At 41.6% G+C, this 22,393-nt stretch overlaps 1 protein-coding gene and 1 long non-coding RNA gene across 3 annotated transcripts in view; one reads left to right on the forward strand and one right to left on the reverse strand.

Annotated features, from left to right (window-relative positions):
• TENM3 (teneurin transmembrane protein 3) overlaps nucleotides 1-22,393 on the forward strand; it is a 1,441,545-nt gene that overhangs the window by 843,834 nt on the left and 575,318 nt on the right. The gene's annotated exons all lie outside the window — the stretch shown is intronic.
• Nucleotides 20,221-22,393, reverse strand: part of LOC144821234 (uncharacterized) — a 381,583-nt gene continuing 379,410 nt past the window's right edge. The window contains exon 5 of the long non-coding RNA XR_013608310.1: nucleotides 20,221-21,366. This is a non-coding gene — a long non-coding RNA (uncharacterized LOC144821234). The remainder of the gene's footprint in view (nucleotides 21,367-22,393) is intronic.

Genomic DNA, 22,393 nt, shown 5'->3' on the forward strand with positions numbered 1-22,393 from the left:
CACCCGCACTCTGAGCTCTTTTGTGGAGACTCATGGGGTCCTAGCCCCCCGTCAGGCCGGTTTCCGCCCCGCACACTCTACGGAGTCCGTAGTACTTTCGGTCCTGGACAACCTCAGGGAGGGAATGGACACCAACCAGACCCAGGCCCTGGTCCTCCTCGATCTCTCAGCCGCCTTTGACACGGTTGACCACACCATCTTACTCTCCCGTGTCGGGGCGGCGGGGATCGGGGGCACCGCCCTGGTATGGTTGTCCTCCTTCCTGAGGGGCCGCACCCAGGCGGTTAGCCTGGGTGATTTTTCTGCGGACTTCCGGAAAGTTCAGTGCGGGGTCCCCCAGGGTTCTTCCCTCTCACCTCTTTTGTTCAACCTTTACATTGCCCCTCTTATTTTTTCTCTGCAACAAATGGAGGTCTCCGTATATAACTATGCGGACGACCTCCAACTTGTTTTCAATCTATCTTCTTCTCCTTCATCTGTTTCTAATTTCCAATCTATTATGATTTATATCTGTGACTGGATGAACCACAATCATCTTAAACTCAACCCAGACAAGACTGAGCTGGTGTTGACAGGTGGTTCATCCAGTCCCTGGTCTTCCCTGTTCTGGCCCCCTTCCTTAGGTCTCCCTCCTGTCCCCTGTACCTCAGTCAAAACTTTAGGCATTAAACTTAATTCCCAACTCACCCTTCACTCCCAGGTTAGTTCTGTGGTGTCCTCTTCTTTCCTTTCACTGCGCACTATACGCAAGGTGTCCCGTTTTTTTTCTTTTGAGGCTCTGAAATTGATCACTTTGGCAATGGTCATCTCCCGCCTGGATTACGGCAACGCCCTATATGCAAGTATACCTGCATATAGTTTAAGGCGGTTGCAGCAGATTCAAAACCAGGCGGCGCGCCTTGTGTTCAAACTGCCAAAATTTCACCATGTCACCCCTCTCCTGAAATCTTTGCACTGGCTTCCAGTCCGTGAGCGTGTCCAGTTCAAGCTCGCCTCCATCACCTTTCAAGCTCGACTGGGCACGGCTCCGGCCTTCATCTCTTCTGAGATCACTCCCTATGTCCCTACCAGAGAGCTACGCTCATCTACCAAATCCCTTCTCTCAGTCCCGCGGTATCGGAGGAAGAAATGGGGAGGATCGAAATTTGCGACCCTTGCCCCACTCTTTTGGAACTCCCTGCCCCCAGAGCTTAGAGCCTCGACCCTCTACCTGCAATTCAGGAAACAACTTAAAGCCCACCTATTCACTAAGGCCTTTGATTAGCTCCCCAGCTTTTCATATCCTTTAGAGTAGGCTGCCTTCCTGCCCTGCTATTTGTTGGTTGTAGCGCCATGAAGCCGCTGGCGAACGTGCGCTTAATAAATAATTTAAAAAAAAAAAAAAAAAAAAAAAGAAAGTAGGGTTTTTAAACTTTTATATTTGAGTTATCCATTTCCGATAATAACAAGTGGCTCATTTGTCATGGCTACCCCACATACATAAGGAAATCCCTTGTATTCTAGGAGTATCACGTACAATTATTCAGTTAAATTAAGTAAATCGTTATATTGAAGCAATCCTTCCAACTAACAAGGTGTACCTTCCAACACATTTCCTCTGCTCTTTTCTTTCAGAAAATGAGCCCTATCTACATTTTCAGGATATATCTCTACATTGGGAATAGGAGGTTTTTTATGTGGACGCAATCTCAGATGCTAGAGTGCCCATTCAGCGAGATCATTAAAGAAGAGAAAAGAATAACAATTAAAATTTGTGTCTAAGATCAACCCAAGCAGCTTTTTGCATTGTACATTGCTGGAACTCAGAGTGTTGAGCCGTCTCTGGGCAGGAATAGGGTGTTGTATTCTTGTAACATCACCTATATCCAAAATCACATAGGTCTTAAGTAATTTATAGGCCCAGAATGGTAGCAATTCCTTCTTAGTATTAACTTCGGGTCCTTGCCTCTTTGTATTTTACAGTCGAGGTGAGTTCAACATAGTGTTGAATAATTTACCTATATTTGTTTTTAGTATTGGCATCCCGCCGCCACATGGCTGCGGTTTTTGTACGTCTTTGAGGGCATCTTAAATTGGATCGGTCAGGTGACCTCTAGTCATTGAAAGATAGAATATTACATTTACTTTATTACTGACCATTTAGTCTAGTATTAATGTGTTCCCTGTAAAGCATCCCAAACTGCGAATACATATGAATGCAGTGTGGCATTTTCTGGAATCAAGTTTTCCTTCTTCTGCTGCTGCTGTCACACACAGATCTAGCGGGATGTGTTGTGAGATTCCTTATGAAAGACCAGAAGCTTGCAGCATGCTGCTATATCCCTTATTCTCCTACTGTTTTTAGAACATGATGCATTTTTGTGAATAAAGTATTTTTGTCAAATCGTTTAGGACTATATAAGGTAATACTTATTTAGCCTACTGTGGATTAATTCCAACACTTAAATACGAGCATTTCCCTGAAGAAAGTGCAGTGTTGAATCTTTATAATACCAGTTAGATTGTTAGATTTGGGCTTGCAGGCCCCTGACTGTGAAATCTAACCTTTTACACAACAGTTAATTAGTACAGCTGGTCTTTGCCGTATGCCGCTATGGAAGGTGCATTAATTTCATGTCAAGGTACCAGGCATAAAAGGACCACCCAAGACACCATTTTGTTTGCCACTATTATCAGTGAGCTTGGAGTCGCGGCTCGCACCCCTTTCATGAATCTTTGGTGTGAAGTTGTGATGAACCGTACTATGAGGTGAAGGGAAGCAGTGGGGCGCCACCCATTAGGCATGTCTGATACATTCACACGAACTCCTGTGTAGGTCCAAGTCTGAGAACTCTTTTAATTCACACTGAGTCACATCACCGTCTAAGCAAGAGCTGTTGGCAGCAGAAGTGCCGAATCTGAGCAGGCTTTCTTGTCCTGAATAGGACCCTGCATGGCTTGCAACCAGCTGAGAAGGCTTCGACACAAAGCGAATTGCTCAGACTCTGCCGACGTCCAACAGCGGTGACATACATGCAGAAACCATTAACACTCAGGCATTCACAGAGCCGGTGCAATATTTGAAGATACTTCAGGTTTGGGATTCACAACATTTTGTGTGGTTCTTTTTCAGATATTCTTTCCCTTCTGCCGACATTGCCTCCGGGCGCAGCATGGTAGGTACACACACTGTGTACAGATGGCAGCAGGCGCCAGCTTTAAAATTATTCCTATTGCAAAAACATGATTCTGAGACTTAGATAAAAATCTAAAAGCAAATGCCAAGTGATATAAAACACAGAGGAGGTTGACTGTCTGCCAGATATTAATTTGCATTGAAATGAAGAGCCATCTCTGCAAAAGGTTTAGAATGATTGAGAGCCTCTGCCCAGTTAAAGGAAGGGCATATTGGTTAATCATTTATTTTAATCCTCATTTATTGTTCGTTGTATACTTTTGTGGCATGTTACTCAACTGTACTATCTCACATGGCAGTAGATTACCTAGAGAACATGGATTTATCATAAAAGAGCAGTCATCTGCTACACTTGTGGTCGAGGAGAAGGTGCAGAGGATCTAAGACGGGGCTTCGTGTGGCCGCTCCAGGCTCGCTGGTGAACTGGTCTTGGTCATGCCACAAGGGTTATTAGTTTAACTGAAGATCTTCTCTTTATAATTCTGCTGCAAGTGTGAGGGCACTATCTTTAAATTTCACAGTCATTCACCCCACGGGTGCACCCATACAAGATATTCCATATTTACGAGTAGAGAGTAGTGCTATAGAAGCACTGAGGGTGGGCAACGACGCTGAGTAGTAGGTGTACTACTAGTAGTGAATTAAATGTAATACTATTGCTGTCTTTCCTTTATGCATACAAATCTAGTCATTTGTTACCACAGTAGCAACAACACAGTAAATGATACAAAAACCATTTGTGCAGCATTAAATACATTTTGCCAAAACAATAATGATCAGATTAATTCCAAGAGCAAAGATGAGCCTTGGGGGTTTACGGATTACATATAGAGATGGAGATATCGAAGCTGTTTCCCTCCGTTTCTTGAGCAGAAACAATTAATTCTGCAACTATGATTCTATGGCTCAGTATGGATTGCTGGAATTCTAAAGATCTGTCACATGAATAATGTCTATAAAGAGTAAACGTATTGATGTGGTATGACATCTTTTAGTCGCATGTTTCCAGACATCTTTGTACTCCATAAACTTCAAGCAACCAAAGCTGATGTAGAAAGTTTGTCGCCAGTCCTAATGTAAGGGTAGGGCCTGCCAAGTTGCGTGGGTTCTTTGATACTCAAAGGATAAAAGAATCAAGTTCAAGATGATGGCTTCAGTCTTTGGAGCCACTTTAAAACTTTCTAGATCCAAAGCAACATTTTCACTAACTATACAATGACCAAAACGTCAAACCGCGCCGTTAATCTGTAACATGATACCTGTACACATGAAAAGTTTAAAAAAGACCATCACAGAGCTGGTTTATTTTGTATCCTTTGTTATCCTTTGTTGACCGAACTACTAGCATCCATTAGACTTCTTGGCTCCCTAATTGTCTTCAACTCCACCACTTTCCCAAGATTTTTTTTGACTGGCCCTACATGGCACCTGAAGCAGGCATTGGCAAAGCCAAAAGGTCTTTCCTTTGGGACCTATTGGCTTTGCCAATGCATTTAGGCAATGCTGTACAGCATTTTGTATGTGATATGCAAATTGTCCAGCTGTTATCTCCTCATATAATAGCATTTTACCAATCACGCCACTTACCCCTGGACTGTCTTTAGTCTGTCTTCATCCCTCTTGAAATGAGATCTATGGGACTCAATCACAGTTGATGTGTACTGTGGTAAAATATTTTTTTGGTTTTTCTGTTGATTGGAACTCTGAAGTTCAATCTATGTAGTTTTTACAATTGGTTTTGATTGCCATTGATGCAAGAGGCTGAAGGTAGTAAACAATCGAGTGATGTATTGGGCGTAGACAGGTCAGGCAAAGGACTGATGAAATGATGAGATCTTGAACATTTCCTTTGCAAAGGTTATAGTGACATGTAAGGTCAGTCAGTCTGAGGCAATGATTGCCAAAAAGAGCACATTCGATCTGTGATGGAGTTGTTATCTAGGAAATTGAAGTAAACAAGGTAAGACATGTTGGGAGTATGAGGTAGTGACTGTCAAGATGAGCTAGAGAAGTAAATGGAAGGTGGTGCTGGAAGAGGTGTAAGCTGGAGGACCTGCACATAGTCGCTAGTCATCACTTGTTCTGTGTATGTGTGTGAGTTTGCCTCTGTTAAGAATTAGCTCATCAAAAAATGAGGAGGATGTGGTTGTATGTTATTACCAATTGGTTAACAGGATTTCAAACTTGTCATGAGTGATGATGTCTTTAGTGTGAGATGCTTTTCACGGTCAATGTGCATTGATGTGCATGACCAACAGCCGTAAAACTTAGACTGGTGATGGATGAGTTCCGCTGCTGATGTGAATGTCACAAACGTAATTGTTTGAGAGCTGTAGATGTCTGATGGACCACAGGATGGCATGGTAGACACGCGCTTGGAGACGACATGCGTGCATCTGCCATGTCCTCCAGTTAAAAGGGGGGTGATGTAAAGTGTTGAACTAGGCAGAATGAAGGAGGAGTATATGACAGGGTGGGAGTACAATGGGCAGTGTGCTCTCAGTATATAATGTGGGAACGGTGTGAGAGATAAAAGGTAGTCAGTGTCCAAATTACTGTGGAGCCAAGTGTGTGGAACCAGATACTGTGGATGTGGTTGAAGTGAGGCGATGGAGTAATGAAAATGTATTGGTTTTTTAAGCTGAACATTGTTGTGAGGGTCTGAAAGGCTTGTTGTTGCTGTAAAGAAACTGTCTGTGTAGATTATTAATAATCTTCCTGTGGTTTTTCTGATCTTTCTCTATCTGCTTCTGAGATGCTTTTAATGATACTCAGTTCTTATTGACTGAAAAGCCTCTTCTATTAAGCCATTCAGGGAGCTGCTCATTTTGAACAGCTTTCAGATGACAGAGGTAAAAACATGTGGGTCCTGCTGTTTATCCACCAGAGCCTCGCTGAAGCATAGAGCTTCCAAAATCGGCCATAAAATAGAAACATTCAGATGCGCCGTATCTAATTAGCTAGAACTAGATAAAAGTGCTGTACAAAGCATACCATTTCTTCTACAGCTTAATGTCGCTCAATTCTGGTTTACTTCACCAATTAGCACACCATAAACTCTAGGTAATTTGAATTGATTGAACATTTAGTTGTGTTATGAACGCAAGTCACAGTCCGTAAATTGAGATTTTTTTTTGTTTTGAGGTGGCTTAATATAGGCTATAGCTAGCCAGTAGCAACAAAGGTATCAATAAAATGGGCTTAGGAAGTGACTGCAATTACTCACTCCCACCCCTCCTCCTCTCCTTGTGAATTTGCTTCACTCCTGGCAGCCTGACCTTTAAGTGTTCTCTGAGTGGAGCCATTTTTCTGGATAGAGTGGTGGCAAGGGTATTTGTGCTTGTTGTTCTTCATGCTCCCCCCCAAGGTATTTCATATTGAGCCACTCATGGGTCAATAAATCATGAGACAAACCATGATAAAATGATAGCTGTGAGAGAAATGTACATGCTCTGTTTAGAACAATAACTAAGGTCATTGGATTTGTGGAGGTTTCGTAGCGTTGGGAACGGTCTACAATAAATGACCTGTTTTCACATGAAACACAATGGAACAAATAAGGATGTGGAGCTAGCGAATCATCAAAATGTGATTTGTAGTCAGGTGACTGCCCTTGTTACAACAAGAAGCCCTACAGCTACCCCATGTAGAAGTCTTACTTGTTTGCTAACAACAGGCACCGGGAACTCATTGATCATTCAGCAGCTAAACTCGCTGTGCTACTGTTAGAACTAATGCTTTTCTTGCTGTACATCTATATCCCTTTGTGCATAAATTTAAGGTCTAGGTCAGATAGTTTCACTCAGTGTTGTGTCCACATGTACTAGGTCACAGTATCACCCTTGCAGACAAATACATTCGATGTCTATTTATAATTGTCATCCAAGATTGGTTGACTGATCCACATTCCATGTTCAATTTAACAGAGCATAATTTGTCTAAAAAAAAGAAAATTAAACAAACCGTACCTTAATTCCCTAGAATTTCCAGTAAAGAAAACCTATTTTCACCACTGAATTTTCCAACCCTTTAAAAATGGTGGGTAGTTAGAAAATATTTGTAAAGCAATGGGGACAAAATTACAGTAGCGTTTTAATTTTAAAAATGCTCTTCTATTTCTTAAAGTAAAAACAATTTTGGGGGAAAATTGGATTTAGTAGTTTATTAAATTAATGAGGATTAAATGAATAACTGTTGAAAAAATTGGGGCTAGAATTTAGGATTACATCAAATGGAAATGATTAATTTAGGTAATATGTATTTTACTACTGATAGTTACATAATATTACTAGCTATCGTCTCAGATGTGGGTGAATTTTCGCAGGTATACTCCCGAATAGGAATGTACTGAAAAGTAGTCTTGCTTGCTAGTGGCTTGAAGATATACTGCCAGCTGAAACAGGATTGATAAAAAGCAGTAAGCCACCAAGTGCACACTTTGCAGCAGTTCGTATTGCTCTGGGACAAGAGGAAGTTAACAATAGCATGAATATCACAAGCAATAGGTGGACTTGATGGAAACTGAAAAATCATTGAGAGGCAAGTGTCATTAAGAATGAACATAGAGGCAATGACCAAAATATTAAATATGCTGAGGTTTGTTTAATCCATGACACCCACAATGGACGACAATGTATCAGAATGACGTGATGGTTTTATGCTTCATTCAAAAAGGAGAGGTTGGTAAAGCAGAGATGATCAGTATAATCTTAAAATGTTTATCCAAAAATTCCCTGTGTTAAATGAAAGTTCACATGTAAATAAAGCTTTATAATTTGGATTTAATTAGAATCAAGGTAATAGCAAGGGGGTCAAGTGGGATTTTAAAATAAAATAGTTAACAAGACATGTTTGGAACCAACACTTTAGGTTAAATTGCCGTTTATTGCAACTAAAAATAAGTTAAGATATAAAATGAGATTGAAAAAGTAAAACCAGTAATTATGGAGTTAAAAGAGTGGAATGAAAAAAAGTTACTGTTAAATAAGAAGAAATGAGTATAATGGTGATACATGGCTCCATGTAGATCATCACTTGTGAAAAGTTAGCCACTTTGTGCCAGTGTGAATATCAACTTACTAGGACAAGTGTCACATTCATTCCCTCCTCAATGGAGAAATATCAGAGCTAAATGTGCAGAAATGTTGTAATGTCGAAACTAAATGAAACTAATTCACTTCTACTAATCTAATTCACCCCATAACTATTATATTACTACTAATCTAATTCACCCCCATAGCATAAAAAAGGCTGTACTTTAGTGTCCACAGAAAACACCATGACAAGGATTCAGTGCTGCATGAAGGCATGCCCAGTTCATGTGTGCTAACCGCCTGCCTTCATCAGCACTCCTGTACCGAGCACGTCACTGATGGTTCAGAAGGGACTCCTGGCTATGTCGCAGATGCAATTTTATGCGAGATGGTACATGAAGACCATCACTGTACATTAAAATCAACATTGACATGGACACGGCTGTTGTGCCACCTGCGACATGCCAGACTTCAAAGCAGAGGGAAATGTTTGCCAATCTACGCTGGGCTTGGGGAGAATCCCAATTCATACGGCTCATGGGAACCGTAGAATTGAGTGTTGCAGCTTCTTAAACTAGGACATTGGGCCCCACCTTTAATACTGTTAAAGAGATTTAAAGGGGTGGTGGAAATATTTCTCAGCGTATATACAGTGGTCACTGCAACCATTTTAAGACTGCCACACCGTCTTACACTCAAAAGGGTTAAATGTTCTCTGCATAGGTCCTAGAGACACATCTGAGCACCGTGCAAGGATCCAATTAAAATCACATTTCCATAAAGCACATATGAAATTCATTGCAATTTAAAGTTATTTTTTGCACTTTGTGATATCTGAACCTTTCTTTTACAGAGATGAATATTACTTAAGCAGAAAAAATAGGTCGAAACCTACTAACAGTTTGAGAAAGGAGACCAGACAAAACCAGGCAAAACTCTGTCAAAAAGAGGTCTTCAACAGCCATTAGTATTTCCAACATGTCGGACCAATGCTTCGAATGTCATTTAGATATTGATTGGCGCATTTATCTGGAGATTTGTTATATTCATGAAATCACCGACGTGGAGTTGGTTGAAGAACCAGTTCTTATTACTTTTTATGGAGTGCTGGCTCCTCTCGCCGCATGTGTAATTTATCTGTTAAATTCCGCGTGTTAACCTGAATAATCCTGCATGTTATTCACCTGATACGGGGTGACACTATAGCAGATGGTTTAGTAGCCCATGTAGTGGTAAATTATAGTACCAAGTGGACTGCAGGCAATCATTCTAAAAATCAGAATATGGTCCTCCAACACTATGCTAGTCAGACCGGACTATCATCCAGAATTCTCATTTGGAAATCTGTTTTAACGGTGCTAGGACAACAGAAACCGACAACGCTAATAGACTTGGTGTTGTGTTGAGCATGAAGTTGTTTGGGTTTTTTCAGATTGAGTACTTTTGGTAAAAAAATGCTGTAAATAACAGGTTACGATTATACAATTTATAATGCTTCATTTATCGACCTTGAAAGGATGGAAGGCCTCTTTTTGCAACGATTTGAACTTGTGAATGCCAGCTCACCAGATTTGGCGTCAGCGAGCATACAACTCACTGAGCCATTCTTTCTGACAAAGATATGGGATGTGTGTTTAATCTAGATGGAATAAGAGCATGTAGCTTGTTATTAGTTGATGGAAGAAACATTTCAGGATTTTTCTAGCGAGAATATTTTTCAAAGATAATCTCTTTATTCACAGGGCAAGAGTAAAAACATATATGGTGACTAAGCCTGTTGCAGCAGAACGTGGAACATGCACCCTATTATAATGGCCAGGTGCTCAGGTCCATGTTTGCTGTGATTCTCTCATTCTGTGCAGCTAGCTACTTTTTGCAAAACTGACAGCAAATTTGATTTTTATGATACTGTCACCATTTTCAAATGAGGAAGTAGTCATATACTCTGTTTTAAACAATACAAGGAGAGAGAAGTGTAGCTGGCATAGTTAATTCTCCTATTAATTGTGTTAGCAAATAGCTGTTGTACTGTGAGAGCCAGCGCTCACTCTGTTTCTTCCTAAAAGCCTCTGGACCGATTCACAATCTTATTTTGTGATACCAGGTTCTGGGTACCTGCTACAAATCCTCAACTTCTGTCTAAAATTCCAAGAAAACAGAATAAGGGTCTGCGGATTTTTCGCCTTAAAATGGGTCACAATAATGACTTTCTGCAGTATTGCGTTTAGCGTGGGACAGGGATCTGTTTCCTGGTACATATTCTGCATGTCCAAATCCGCATCCGAAAAAATAGTACTGCAGCAAAGTTCGTGGGGTTCCAGTGTGGAAAAATGGAAATGAGTACTTCCATAATCACGCAGTGGCATCTCTAGAGGGGGACCCAGGTCTATTTGCCCTGGCCCTGCCTTGTGAGCCACCACCATAGCTGCTCAATGTGCCAGGAGGCGGCACAAAAAACAAAGACACTGCACCTTGTACCTTGTAACACATTAATGTGTCCAAGTACCTCTCATGCAATTTCAATGTTCAAATCCAACTTTGTGTGTGTATGTATATATGTATATATACACAAATGCATACACACATACATAGAATGAAACCTTTTAAGCATATGTGTGCGTTACTCAACGTGTACCCCCCCCCCCCCCCCCCGAACACATCCCATCTACCTATAAAATTCAATTCTGGAGAGGCCATTGATTTCATGCAGGTATACAAGACGAGTTTTCCCCACAGGGAAAGATGCCTTTCTCTTTTGCAGAAAATGTTATCGTTTCATGTGCTGCTGCAAAATGTCGGCATGTTTCCTCATGCAGGAAGACTGCCCTGCTTGACAATTCACAGGAGTAGGTGCAGACGGACAGGTGTGCTCGTGCACAGGATTGCAGAGAGCTCCCCGGCGGATATTTGTAAAATCCCTAAGAGCAGGAATAGAGGAGTTGAACTAAACCTATGAAGAGAAAATGTTCAATTTTTAAAATCAGTTTGTGAATCGACTTTCCGAGCCCATGTATGAATCCATAAAATAAGAAACGGGCCTTTCCATTAAGTTGGAGTATATCACTCCCAAAAGTAACCCCTATGGTTTGCTCGAATCTTTGCTTTGAAGTAATCTTTGAAAAGTACAGCGCAGTCTTCAAAACCACATATTCCCCGATCCTAGAAAGTAATTCATACAGAAATGCATTATCTACGTCATGGCATTAAACTCCTGCACCAGTGGTGTTCAGCACTGGGATGGGATAGCTGGATGAACTCTACATTAAAAAAATTCTTATACTTTTCAAGTTTAGCTGATTATTGATATATTCATGCATATTTCTTTGGCACCATTGTTTAGAGGTCGTGTGTTATATGAAAGGGGGGGGGGGGACTAGTCCAAATCCAGTTACTCTTCATTGGCGATGATCCTCATTTACGAGTGTTTGGAATCTACTGTGATCTTGATAGTCCTTCCATACATATGCCCATGACTGTAGATTTTGTAAACGTTGCACAAGTGCAGCCTCATTTTGTGCTGTTTTTTGCACGGATTGAACACGGTAAAAAAACACATTTGCACCAACTGCTGTACAACTAATTCAACATTTGCATCGGTAGGGCAGTAGATACTATGTTCAGCAGCTTCTAGTCCATAAACATGTATTTATGCATGAGTTCTAATTGCTAACCGATGCAAAGTTTATTTAACCTGGTCTAGTGTTGGCCTTCTTTCCCAGTCCCCTTTCCTCTATATCTGAGAAATGCTTTGCCTCCATCATTCTTGCTGAATTGTTGTTTCTAGCCCAGTTCCCTCCTGCTTATTGTTCTGACTTCTGATTCTGGTTCTGCAGAAAATTACTTTGATCTTACATTTGGAAAGATATGTGTTTACTTTCTTTTTTTATAATTTAATCAGCCTTTGACTGTCCCATTCAGGTGCATATTTGTTGCAGCTGGTTTGTGTTGAATGAAACTTAACATGGCATCTAAACAGGGCCTTGTAAAACACAAACATGTCCATCCACTGGTAATAACGGTTCCCATTTATAAGCCATATACATATGGCTACCTAAGCAGTCTTGAATCAATGCTTCAGTGAACAAGCATTTGCAATGCAATCGGTCTCACTTTCGGGACCTGGTATGTATTTAGCTATGCAGCACATTAGCCTGGGTGCTGAAACATCTACTGTTCTTTAACATGGAGGGAAAGTAAGCACCAAACTGCGTGACATGCCAGGTATGGGATCACATGGATTGAAATAGTGCCTTACAGCTGGAAATTGTATAGTCCAAAGCTCTGTTTTTAATATAAAGGCGGGTTCTTCAGTGGTCCTATATCTGAAAATACAGGATTTGAAAAAATATTATTGTCTACGGGTGCTCCTGGAAGACAATTTCTATGGACTGGAATCTAGAGAATGCTAAAGTGATTCTGGTATTTTACTGACCTCTGCTGGTCGTTTTCTATCAAAACAGTTCAATAGAGGAAGTTGAACAGAAAAAAAAGTCCCTAAGCGGAAGCAGACAAGTCCTAGGGCTGATCTCCAGAGTCCACAAAGTACATACACATTTAAGTATATACTAAATTATATACTGAAGTATATACAAGAGGTCTCGAATGCTGACCTAAAAAGTGGATTACACTTTGCAAGTTGTGTAGCTTATATTGGAACATTTGAATGTTGGTGCTACAGTGAAGACACTAGAGTCGTAGAGGGCCAATAAGTCCTATCTAAACCATCGGCACCAACATTCTATTGTTTCGCATTCTGGTTATCCCTTTTTAATTTACAACATTCTACTCTAAGTGGGTGAATGGTCTGATATATGTAGCCCTTTGGCCTCCGGTTGTAGGAGTTGTTAGACTTGTCCCTTTTATAGGTCAGACAAGAGTCTTTAAAAAACTATATAACCCTTGGCAGTGTCTACAATGCTATATTCGAACATTTGAATGTGGAGCACTCTGTTGAATACAATAGAGTCCTCCATGCTTCCAAGGGACGGTAAAAGCCCGCAGAGCAACATTCCAGGTTGTGTTGGTTCATAACTGTTGCTGTGAACAAAGGCCTCTCGGAGCCCGAGGGGATTTAAACCCCCTCGGGCTCCAAGAGGCCTTTGTTTTATTTGTTAGAACATTCTGCCCTCTAGTGTCAGAATGTTCTAATAGCGTTATAGCCCTCCGTAGCTGGGCTATACCGGCCATTAAAGCCCTGCTTCCTTGTTAAAGGTTTCGCCTTCGGCTCGGTCCTTTAACGCTGGAGCGAGCCTTTAATGGCCGGTATAGTCCACTACGGTGGGCTATAAGGCTATATTAGAATATTGAAATGTTGGGAACTCCAGTGATGACAATGGCATAGTAGGTGGGCAATAATGCCTGGAATATGCCTTCTGCTCCAACACTCCAATGTTCTCCCTTTTTAATTTAGAACATTCCACCCTCTGTGGCTAAAAACATTTGTTATGGTCCCTGACATGGTGCTTGCAGCTGTAACCAAGGGAGTTATGGTGATGACATGTAACATCTGCTATACCTCTTGGCAGAAGGCTGTGTTGGAATGTGAGAAGCTCCATTGAAGACAGCAGACTGCCTATTACTCATATACAGAGCCTTTAGCAACCAGTATAGTCCTCTGTGAGAGGGCATTTAATGGCGCGTATTCCCCTCGGTAGTGGGCTACAGTCTCTATTTTTCATCCATTGGATTTTCCATAGAGCACAAAAGAGAAAGTAAAGTGTACCCATCTTTTTGCCAGATAACCTCTCTGGTTGTGCTTGTTTTCAAGGAGTCAAGTATACAACTGGCCACATCCGTGACATCTGGATTTTCCAGAGTATGAGTGAACTGCATTTAGCAAGCTAGATGGCTGCAATGAAAGGCCTTTACATATTATTAATGAACGTGGAAGTCTGATATGAGGCTGCCTTCCTATTTCTGACACATTTAAAGGTTTCTTAATTGTTATGCGGCTTTTGGCAACAGCTAGAGAAATATTCTTCTTAGGCGAAACCTATCATGAAGCCTGAAGGGAATGTTAACAATTCGAAATTTCACATTTTCTTCCGTAACTAGTCTTGAAATCATGTTGGAATACTCTGCAAGCTCTGGGTCGAAATTAGATGAACGGCACCAGGTGGCACCATCTTTTTTTCTGTGCTGTATGGTTCGGTAGTGATAATTGCCTCTGTTATCTAAATGACGAGTAGGTTTTGGTGATATTGAGGCTGTAGTAGATACTTAAAAAAAAATTGTCTATTAAAACGTATGTCTTATTTGTAAAAAGTAGTACTTTATACTTTTAGCTATTTTTATGCTGTCGCAACACTTTTATGAATTTAAACAACTAAAACTTGTAGTATACCAGCACAACTATTTCTGTATCTAATTTGTGAGAAGCTAGCACTTCTGCATACATGAAGCCTACTTTATGCCACAGTATACAAGTATGAAGTATTAATTACAGTCTAATGGTTTATCCTTTTATAAAATAGACACTTGAGAGAGTATTGGTCTGCAACTTTAATCCGCATTACAAACTATGCACTTTTGATGAGGCGTCCTAAACAGAGGACAGAAACACCATTTTGCACAGGACAAAATATCTGCAGTACTTGTGGGATTTATGTAATCCAGTGCCTTGTATTAACAAATTTACCCTACTATCATTGTAAGGGGATAATATAATTTCCATATATCTGTTTATCTGTGGGGTTGTATGATGGTACAACCCACAACTCAACAACGCATGCCTGAACTACGTGGTCTGAACCTCGACCGCGTCTTTACCATGCAATTTTGTGATAAAGACATGATTGGTAAAGCGACATATGTGGTAAAGTTCACAACCCTTCCTGCAGCCCTGAAAACTGTCCCTTTTCCCCCGCAACACCCGGAGCCCATAACATTTACCCCAAGCCTTAACAATTATCCTGACCCCAGCCCTGAGCCCTAAAAACGGACGCCTACCCCTGTAAACTACTCCGACCCAGAACCTCCCACCCTGAGGCCTAAAACTGCCCTAGCCCTGAAAACTGTCCTTTTCCCCTGCCCCACCCTGAGCCCTAAAAACTGACCCCTATCCTTGAAAACGACCCCAATTCCGACCTGAGCTCTAAAACCCAGGCCACTGTCCTATAAAGAACGCAGATCCCCCTGAGCCCTAAAATGTACCCCACCCGAAAAACTACCGCCCACACCCCCAAAACCCAGCACCCGCCCTGACCGCATCCTCCCCTGATCCTTCCTCTTCCTGCTCGCCCCTTCCAAAATCTAGATCGCGCACTGCCGTAATCATATAGTTAAGGCATAATCGGGGTAAGCGTGGTTCGGCTTGCGAGGAAATGGCACCCGTTGCTCAGCCCGCATTGTTAAGGCTGTTTCCCCATCTGTGGCAGAGTTCAGTTAACCAATTTCTCAGTATCTGCGTAATCTCCATTTATTACCGTTGTCATTGTGACTGTGCATTGCTGGTGGCTTGCCATGGGAGGCACAAAGGGGCATGCACAAATGCAGAAGAAGGGTGTTGGTTGGTTTGGCCATTTATCAATTGAAAAAGGCAGAGGTAGAAAGGGACATGCTTAGTTCAAAGCCGTGGGCTACATCAAAGACCCTAAAACGTCACTAAATATATTGTTTCATGTTTATTGTGGACCACTCTTTAAGACTTTACAAATATAAGTAGTTGATCAAGATTTTATTTTGGCTCAATACCAATAAATTATACCAGTGATATTAGCACGTAAAATACAAATTTTTTGTGTGTAGTTTTTTTTCACAGTATTATCAACTTCTCAAAACTGCAATGTTTTATAAAGGTAGTTTGCTTCAGACTTTAGTTCTTTGATACTGCACTTTATCTTGGATATTAAATCATATTTATTCAAAGTTTATTAATTTGAGATGTGCAATGAATGTGACCCAAAAGCTGCAGGCATTACTTCTCATTAAAAACAAAGTTTTGCAGTAATATTTGGACTGATGGGCAGTTGTGAACCTCGTGGGAAGCAGGGTAATTTATTTTCATAAATATGTATTTTTAGGTGACTGCATCCATTCAGTCATTCGGAGAAACTGACGTAGATTGAATGGAAAAATTTGGGAGGGGAACAAGATTTTTCCAGCAATGTATTAACATACTAATGGCTGTAAATTATTAGCTGCATTGTTGTGACCTACTACCTCATCCCCACTGCCGCTTCTGTTGCAGCCGTCCTCTATCCTTCTAAATCCCCGCTGCCTTAAAAATTAATTATGATGAGAATTTTCTTGTTCAGGCTGAGCACAATGCCTCACATGCAGGGCTGTAAATTATGGAGTGCAAATTAGGGCATGACTTGCAAGAGAAGTTGTCCCAGGAAACCAATTTAGGAAGCCTCTCAAGATTCAAAAGGACCTCAGAAAAGCCCCAGAAGGAGGCGCTGCAAAAAAAAATATATATACCCGTCAGCACCTCTTTTTGCGAATAGGAAAAATTTATATTGGGTTATGGGTGGACTACTTGTTATGTGCAAGAAATAATTGAAGGAGATAATGAGAATTTTAATTAAACTTGTTTTCATTTCTATATTTAGCCCTGTGCCCAGATTATTTTGAAATACACACATACATCTGATATTGTAAGGCAGGTGAGACAGCAGCATAGGATTGAGAGGTCAGCAAATTCTCCTGTCGTTCGAAAAATGTGTTTAATGTAGCATTTTTCAATGTCCTGTTTCTACCACATTAGAGCAAGTCAGACCTGTGTGCGGCCAAGTGCAGGATTGGCATACCCTCTAGGTGAAACAGGACGACGTTGGTGATAAGTAATGCATAGTGACAAAAACATGCAAAGCCGAAGGTTACTCTGCTCCAATGTTTTGATGATGTTATGACAGTTAAAGAAAGATCGGGAAAATGTCCACTTTAGTGTTGTGCTGATAATGAACATTTACCATGCTCATCTGCACACCGCACACACTGGTAGTCCCAGTTTCAAGGCTTTTCACACTAGGCTCGTGCAAATAAAATGTGTTACCTTGTCACTGAAGCTGGGCTCCAATAAATATGTCTAGCAGCCGAAATCGTGCCCTTCTCAGTTGTCTAGCAATTCACAGTCACGCTTGCCCAGTTAGCAACCTGTCATGCCTATAGACTAAATTAAGTAAAGGTGTGCATTGAGGCGAGAAATTTCAGAAAGATAACGTAAGCTACAGCCAGGGCTAGACTGGGAACCACAACCGGCCCTGGCAAAGTGCTCGCCGGTCCCCCTCCCCAATAGGGTTTGGAGTTGCCGCCGAGCTCTTTGCCGGGGCCGGTTTTTGGCCGATTTTGGTAAGGGGCCGATTTTGCAGCTATGCTGTAAACGGCCCTGTAACAAAAACGACCCCCAGGGGCCCAAAACCGGCCCCCACCTGTGTGGCGCACCGGGAGATTGCCCGGTGCCCGCTATGGCCAGTCCGGCCCTGCTACAGGATTTTTAATTAAAAAGTAAATATAGGTACGTCTGACAGATCTATTTCTTTTGACTTTAGCCTGATCATTCTAAAAATGTTTTCAGTGGAAATTATTTAAGCAACTGTTAAAAGTGCAAAGAGGCGTTCACAAAGGCTTTCAGACTATCACCCTTCCCTTAGAAGGACAATTACAGAGGTAACAAATCCAGCCATGAACAAGATGGCTGCTAGCTATTGGACCTGTGCCACCTGGCAGGGGAGTGGCCCCGCGGCTGGATTATGCTGAACTTCTATTTGCAGAGTACCAACAGGGCTCCAAACAGTGAATCAGTGCACGGGCAAGACCTTGCAATAGTATCTTTTACTTTATGACACATTTGTGTGTGGCATAAATAGTGAAGATTATCCCCACTCAAAAGTGTAGACTAGCAGCAAACTTTTAATGAAGGACATTGGCCGAAAGACACTCCTTGCATGAATCTAACTGGTTCACATCACTGCCAATGGGTATGCTTGCACTGGATTTGAATCATCCAATATTCCCACAGCATTCCCTAACATCTAAACTCTATATGGGGCAACTGAAAACACCAATCCATATGTATTTTAAGACTTTCTTGCTTCTCTCAATCCGGTTTCAATTGGCTTGAATACTGAACAGCCAGACGCACGTGAGATCCCACTAGACATTCACAAATGGCCCAGCATTATCACCATTGGGTCAAGCCAATAATATTAGGGATGATGATGAAAAGTTCCAACTGAGAAGGCTTGCACAAACTCTTTGAAACTTTGGTGTCTTAAAAAGGCACATCCCTATCCTATCTTAAATGAGTGCCTTTAAAGATGTAACATGATCGAAGCTGCTTTGTGATATCTTTACAATACCTTATCATCTGAGACTCAGGTTATGACTGCAATCCACACTCCACCCTTTTTCGTAAAATGCACTATGACATATGCAGCTATTTTATTGTTAATGGATCCCCATTCATGGTTTCCTACCCTCTGAAAGACTGCATAATGTGTGAGTTGCATGTGGTCCGCTGTTGTCTTTGATACCACCTTATGGTACTATTCCTCTTAGGAAGAATATCCTACTAGTAAACAACATCCCTGGCCATGCAGTATTACAGAATCTACGGACTGGACTAGCCCCCTTTAAGTGTCCCTGTGGATGTATTGCTGGAGAGAGATTTTATCTGCCCCGCTCCAAGATCCTAGAGATTTGATCATCTTGTCCCTCGGTGTATAGGTCTGATTCAGGTGCAGAGGCTGCTGGGAATTTTCACCAGAGTTGGGCACACAGCCCATGATTTAATTCTTTGGGGTTAAAATGTCTCCTGTGATTTCCCATCTGTCCCACTCCTTTGCTTCCCTAGATCCCCTGGGTAGACCCTTATTGTCCCTGGTTTATTTCTTCAATCCATATTACACTTCACATGTATTGCTCACCCATCTCCTTCCCGTGCCCATTACTCATCACAAGCAGGACACAGGTGACACGCCTTATTAGACTTCACAACTTTATTATAGACATCTCATGCATATGGCCACTTCACGAGCTACGTCTGTGAATATTCTCTTTAAGATGATGCATGGGCTCCCCATTACATCAAAATGAATATATTACCGTACAGGAAATGCATCTCTCTGCTTTTGAATGACAAAGAAACACTGGGTGGGGCGAGTAGTCAGCCGTAGATTGAGGGACACACACGGTCAACATGATCCTACTCATTGTAGCTTGAAGAAATGTGGCATAGCACTTCCAATTCGGAAATCTTTAGAACATACATTTCTCACCGAGTGTGCAGATTCAGAAGGCAAATGAGCAACTTTTAAACATGAGTATTGTTTCTATTTATGCCCCAAGGTGCCCATAATGAGCTTTCACACGAAGCTATCCAGACTATTTATGGAATTTCTAGTTTTTAGAGTTGTAGTGGGTGGAACTTGCTTTGGCCCCATTTTTAGATTGGTGTGGGCCCTTGGATAAGTCTAACGGTGTTGAAGGTGCCAGGTTACACACTATCTTGAGGGATCCTGAACTTTGGGACTTTGGGATGCTTAACAAACCCAGAGGACAACGACTTTGCCTTTTAGTCTTCAGACCATGGCAATCCTTTAACGTAGACTTTTTTGTTATCCAAAAGTTCCCTTTTCTCTAGACCAGGGTGCTCCGAAGACAGTCCTGGAGGGCTGTGTCCATGCCAGATTCTTTAGCGTAGCCCATTTACAAAAATGTAGTTATCCTAAAATCTGGCATTGATTAGGCCATCCGGGGCTGACTTTTGAGAGCCCTGCTGTAGACTGTTCCCACGGCCACACACCCGTGCAAGTGAGGGAAGGCCCCTTTAAGCTATCCCCAGCACTATCTAATTAACAGAAGAAGATGCCTCTGGGGCACTGTATGTAATACGGCCCACTGGAAGACAGAATTCTCCACACAGTGCTGTATTTTATTTATTTATTTTATTTGTTATTTATTTTAAAGGTTTTCTGTAGAGCTGGCTAGACCCAGGGGTATCGGAGCACTTTACAGGAATGTGAGGCGTTACAGTATTCAAAAACATTTGAACAAAACAAGAGCCAATATAACAAAGAAAGCAGATAAAATATGAAAGCTATTTACAAAACAATTATATTAAACTAACGTGGGTAGTGAGAACTTAGGTTAGGGTGGGTGGCTGAAGGTTAGAGAGAAGAGATAAGGAGAGGGAATAAGAGAGTAGGAGTTAAAGGAGTAGCAGGAGTAGTAAATCAGTGGGAGGTCGTGGGTAGGGCTAGGAGTCATATGTAGATATAGAGAGCAGGGAGGGAGGATGGGGGAAGAGTTGCGTGAGGGAGGACGTTTGGTGGGAGAAAGTGGAGGGGATAGAATTGGAGGGCTGTAGAGGGGGACATGACTGGGTCGCAGCATGTGAGAACAGTGTCAGAGGTAGGAATTAAGGACCCCAGTATTTGTTGAGGAGGAACAATTTGAGTTCTTTTTTTGAAGTTGAAGTAGGAGGGGTTACAGCGTAAGTCTTTAGGCAGGGGTTCCAGATGGAGGGAGCATTACCTGAGAAGGAGCGAGCTTGGGTGCCTTTCTTCTTTAACAGGGGGGATAAGAATGAGGGAGTTAGTGTTCCTAGTCGGTCGTGCGCAGCCTGCTTTGTGGTGTTTACCTGGGAGGTAACGTGGGGTGTTTTGGTGAAGGGCTTTGTGCGTGTTACTTGCAATTTTATAGGTGGATTCTAATAGCACCCAGCCTTTCCTGGTTTCCTCTCATCCAAAGTTATACTCACAATTTAACTACATACGCATTATGAATGTAGATTGCCCAAGGGCCGACATCAACTGAATACGTGAAATATGCACTTCAAAGACTTCAGAGAAAAAAAATCCTGTTCTTAACTGCAAGAGCTGTGAACGCCTGTTCTGTCGGTGTAAATAGGTATCATGTGTGCTCGAGAAATGGACATTAGATCTCATCGCCCTTGAGGGGAGATATCCCCAGGTTACAATTATTGCGGCCATGAGGTTTAATACCAAGATTATGCAAAACATCAAAATAAAATATTCGCATACTGTGGACGTCCTGTAGGTCGTCAGCACCGTGTTTTTTCAGCTGACACCCGAGACGTCGAGTGGCGCGACACCGCGGGATGACTTTGCAGGGCAGGACGCTCTCCGGCAGGAATGTATTAAACCACAAATCGGTGATTCTCTCAGCTGCTTCATCTTGCTAAGTTCCATTATCCTAGGAGAAAATATAGCAGGATTACCAGTGACCCACGACGGTGCACAATTTTCTCCGGTTTCTAGCTGTAAATCCATTTGAGTGCTCAAAGAAAACACATGGAAAAGGAAATAAATCGCATAGTTAAATAAGCTGCGAATATCTGTTAGCATCTGAGTAACATGCCAGGCTGCGCTGCTAGCTCTGCCTTCCCTTTCCTTGTTGGACAAATGCATTCTAACATCAAACAAAACCAAGTGAGTTATTTAAAATAAAAGCTATGAATAGACAATAAGGTTATAGACGGTATTTCATCTGTGCATCATTTCTAATACTCGAATTCTAAAAAAAAGTCTCATAACATATTTCCTATAACCGTTTCTTGAAAACATCTTCAGCAATGAGATTTAATATTGAAAATAAAAAGAAGTCGAAATAGACTGACGTCGTTTTTTTTATAAGGTGCACTTGTATATGTTAAGGAAGAGAGAACAGTGGTCCCCCTGCAAATTCACTGCTGCCTCATTGATCATAATGGAAGCCAATAGCAGTCAACTGCCTCCCGGTCATCACATTCAACCGGATGCAGTTTTTGTTTTTTGTTTTAGGCAGCACGACTTTGCTTGCTGTGGTTTATTTCGACTCTTTAAAAGAGAAACGTGAAAACACAGGTGCTATCATTCTAGAGCCAGGAATGTATGAAGGAGCCATTCGGTGACATGTGGTTAGTTGGCTGCAACACACTGAGTAGAGTGTTTTTTACTGCTTTTTGTTTTACCACTGACTGGGACTTTTGTCTCTTTAGAAGAGGATGTTAAGGCAGCCATTTTGTATACTCTGGCATGTGTATGACTTCAACATCAGTAAACAAGCAGAACTTGCTAGAGGAGGCCTCTGCATTTAATTAACAAAAGGAATGAAAACATATTTAGCTGATTGCCAATTTCTCTGTATACTGCCAATTTCTCTGTATACCGACAAGTACATTTATTCAAGAACAAGGGTCCTTAGCATTTTAGATAAAACTCAAAAATTATGAAATATAGGC

Source organism: Lissotriton helveticus, chromosome 2_2 (genome assembly GCF_964261635.1).
Source record: "Lissotriton helveticus chromosome 2_2, aLisHel1.1, whole genome shotgun sequence".
NCBI lineage: Eukaryota > Metazoa > Chordata > Amphibia > Caudata > Salamandridae > Lissotriton > Lissotriton helveticus.